Source organism: Gracilinanus agilis, chromosome 6, assembly GCF_016433145.1.
Source record: "Gracilinanus agilis isolate LMUSP501 chromosome 6, AgileGrace, whole genome shotgun sequence".
NCBI classification, from domain to species: Eukaryota; Metazoa; Chordata; class Mammalia; order Didelphimorphia; family Didelphidae; genus Gracilinanus; species Gracilinanus agilis.
The window spans coordinates 243,388,569-243,392,731 of NC_058135.1; the positions used below are offsets into that span (position 1 = coordinate 243,388,569).

The 4,163-nt window shown below is 42.0% G+C and overlaps 1 pseudogene; it reads right to left on the reverse strand.

Annotated features, from left to right (window-relative positions):
- Nucleotides 1-2,635: 2,635 nt before the first annotated feature.
- LOC123252545 lies at nucleotides 2,636-3,562 on the reverse strand (annotated as a pseudogene).
- Nucleotides 3,563-4,163: the final 601 nt, after the last annotated feature.

Here is a 4,163-nt window from a genome sequence, read left to right on the forward strand (position 1 = left end):
ATCATGTTATATCAGAGCATAGCTTTTTATTACTTATTCTTATATTTGGCACATTATAAATGCTTAATAAACACTTGTTCATTCATTCATATTTTTTTGTCCATGGTCAGTTGTTGAGGGTGTCACATATGTTTAGCCTTGGTGGAGTTGGGACTGAAAACAGTTGTGACTAATACTAGAGAGTGACCTGAGATATGTTTTAGGGGTTTGGAGGAAGTGGGCAGGCATAAGAAATAAAATGGATATAAAAGGATAGATTTAAAAATATTAGGGCAGTGATTCTCAAAGTGAGCACCACCTCCCCCTGGTGGGTGCTGCAGCAATCCAGGGAGGGGCGGTGATGGCCACAGGTGCATTTACAAAAAATTAATTTCCAGGGGGCTAAGTAATATTTTTTCTGGAAAGGGGGCGGTAGGCCAAAAAAGTTTGGGAACCACTGTATTAGGGTTTTAAAAGATTTATTCATAGCCATTAGAAAAATGAAGCCATGTGCCTGTTAAAAGTTAGTTTAAGGGGGCAGCTGGGTAGCTCAGTGGAGTGAGAGTCAGGCCTAGAGACGGGAGGTCCTAGGTTCAAACCCGACCTCAGCCACTTCCCAGCTGTGTGACCCTGGGCAAGTCACTTGACCCCCATTGCCCACCCTTACCAATCTTCCACCTATGAGACAATACACCGAAGTACAAGGGTTAAAAAAAAAAAGTTAGTTTAAAATACACGGGCCCTGTTACCTCTTCCTCCCATCCTGGCTCTGCTCCAAATCACCCAAGAGGAAGTACCAATCCAATCTCTCACTATTTATCCTTCTGTCTATGTGATTATGCTTCCTGCCTGTGTGATTACACAAGGGAGGAAGCCAGTTGGCTCTTGGGAAATGTAGTTTGAAAGAGCTCTAAATGTCCACAGGAAGTTTAGATCAAGGACATCAAAATTAGTTCAAGGACACCCAAATTTCCAATATCACACAGGTGTCTGTAAGTTCCAGGAGAAAAAAAAGTATAATAAGAGGTCTAAGATAAAGGGAAGTTTGTTAATCTTGGAATAGGGTTTCCAGAGGACACAAAGGGCAGAGCAAGGGCAGGGGCCACAGAAGGGTAAGCCTGGAGTAAATAGGGACAAAAGATCAGTTAGTGGAAGGAAGTTTTTTCCCAAGCAATCCTGCTATTCTAAATCATGAGTATTTAAAGCAAATGAGAAGATAATTGGGTAGTCATCTATGGGAGGATCTTCTCACACTCCTAACTCCTCAAGTGAATTTGCCCTAGGTGGTGTAGTTCCTTGTTATGACTCTGCCTCTGAGGGATTGCTGGCTCTGAGGAATGGAGGCCAAAGAAGAGGGTGGTAATTTGTGCTGATGATTTAAAGGGTGATCATGCAGATTGAGTGCAGGCTCTTCTTCTGGGGAAAAGTGGGCCAGGGATTCTAATCTGGATCTAAGCAAGTCTAAACCAGGGACAAGCCATGCCAATAGTAGCAATCTTTCAGAATGATCTGAGGGACTGAAATGAAAGTGGAAAAATTTGGGAGTGGCGCAAAGGTCTAAATAAGATAAGGAGACATGCTGCCTCAATTGTTGGTGAAATAATTACATATCCAATTTGCCTGGTCTCCTTTGGCCTTGCTTTTTTATGAGATCTCTATGTGGTCTCTACTCTGTCCTATTCCAGTGTACTAGCTGTTGCCATCATGGCCTCTCCTGACTCACCCACATCTATGAGTTTGTGGGTTAGGATACTCCTGACACTGCACTTTTCTGAGAGACACGATTATTTTACTACCAATTATAATCAGTCTAGCATTCATAGATTATATTACCAGTGCTATTTTGTAATTAACTTTTATGTTTTCCTTAACTTTACAACTCAATCTGTGCACTTCAGTGATAGCAGCCCATATTTATCTAATTTAGTGACGATTCAAATGTGCCACAATGAGTCACATGTTTTATGATCAACAGCCTTTGCTAATTGCACAACTTATTTGGAATTTAATCATCAGATGGTAACCATCATGCTTTCATGTTTATGCAGTTTGCATTTGTACATTAAATCATATAATGATTCATGTGTGGTTATAAAACCATGGAATGTTGGAGCTGAAACCTTATACAGGGTTTTGAGTTAAACCTTCACAGAAGCAATGACTTTTGAGAGTTGGAGGGCACTCGAGAGGCCATTTAATCTAACACATACGCAAAAGGAATACCCACTAAAAAATACCCACGTGTTTTCATGTTACAGATGAGAAAGGGATGCCTTAATTTCTTCTCTTCTTTATTTTTTTCAAACCCTTACCTTCTGTCTTGGAGTCAATACTATGTAGTGGTGCCAAGGCAAAAGAGTGGTAAGGGCTAGGCAATGGGGGTTAAGTCACACATCTAGGAAGTATCTGAGGCAAGATTTGAACCTAGGACCTCCCATCCCTAGGCCTGGTTCTCAATCCACTGAGCTACCCAGCTGTCCCCCTCTTTTTCATTTCTTAAACCTTTGTGATTTGACTTCCATCGTGATCTTTCAATTGTCAAATCCAATGGATTTCTCAGTCTTCATCCTTTTTGATCTCTGTAGCACTTGATGTTGCAAACTATGCCTGCCTTCTGGTTATAATTTGTTCAAGGTGTTAGTGATATTGTACCCTCTCATGGGCAGCTAGGTGGTGCAGTAGATAGAATGCCAGGCCTGCAGCCAGGCCCAAACTGAACAAACTGAATGGTTCTCTTGGTCTTGATTGTGGCAATGGTGGCATTGACATCGCCTCCATATAGCATGTCAGCAAGCCATATACTTGCCATGATGAGGGTGGCACCTCATCACCTGGTTGGAGGGGTCAAAGCAGGCATTGGCGATTTCTGCTACAGAGAGCTTGTTGTGATAAGCCTTTTTAGCAGAGACAGTGGGCAAGGAGGTGATGAGGGGCAAGTGGATTCAGGGATAAGGCACCAAGTTGGTCTGGAACTCAGCGAGGTCTTTGTTGAGAGTACCATCAATGATCTGATCAGTGAGCCAACTGAAGTTGGTGTAGGTAGGGCATTCGATGCTAGATGTCAGAGATGGCTTCATTGTTCACCATGAGGACCCACCCTGAGTGTTCCAGCTTTATGTGAGTGGTTAAGATGTACTTATAGGGCTCTACCACAGCTGTGGATACCTATGGGGCTGGTAGATGGCAAACTCCAGTTTAGACATCTTGCCATAGTCAACAGAGTCTCCCCATCAGGAGAGAGGTGAAACCTGAATCTGTGCTGTCCCCGAAGCTGTGAAATGTCAGGAATCCCTGCATCCCCGTGCATTGGTCCTACAGTTTTTGGATGCACTCCAAAACAAGATCAATTATATCCTTTCCAACAGTGTAATGGCCCCCGGCATAGTTATTAGCATCATCCTTCTTGCCAGAGATTAGCAGCTCAGGGTGGAACAGTTGTTTATAGATGCTGGTCTAAGCCTCATCTATTACAGCAGGCTCCAAGTCTACAAAGACTGCTCTGGAGAAGTGCTTGCCAGCCCCAGTCCCACTGGAGAAGGTATTGAAGGAGTCATCACCACCCCAGGGTCCAGTCACTGGACATGATACCACTGGACTGGATAATTCCAAAGTTCACATCTGAACACAGATACTTACTAGCTGTGTGACCTTGGTCATGTCATTTAACTTTGTTTACCTCACTTTACTCATCTGTAAAATGTGCTGGAGAAAGAAATGGCAATCTAGGCCATTATCTTTGCCAAGAAAATCCCAAATGGGGTCAAGAAGAGTCAGACAAAACTGAAAAAGTGATTTAACAAAAACAACTGAACTCTTTAATTTTCCTTTATATTTGTCTAGACATTCTTTTATAGCCTACTTTGTTGGATAATCATCTATTTTCTCCTTTCCCGCCAATTTACAATTACACCACTTAGATAACATAGCCGTTATCCACTCTTATCATCTCATGCACGGACTATTGTTCCTCATCTGTAAAATGGGTATAATAGCACCTATCTCCCAGGGTTGATGTGAAGATCACATGTGATAGTATTTGTAAAAACACTTTGCACAGTGCCTGGTACATAGGAGGTGTTTATTATTATTTTCTCATCTAGGTTTTTGTATTAAAGAACTAACAATGAAAGAGTTCAGTTGAATAGGTTGTAAAACTGCCTCATCATTAAATGTATTTAAATGGA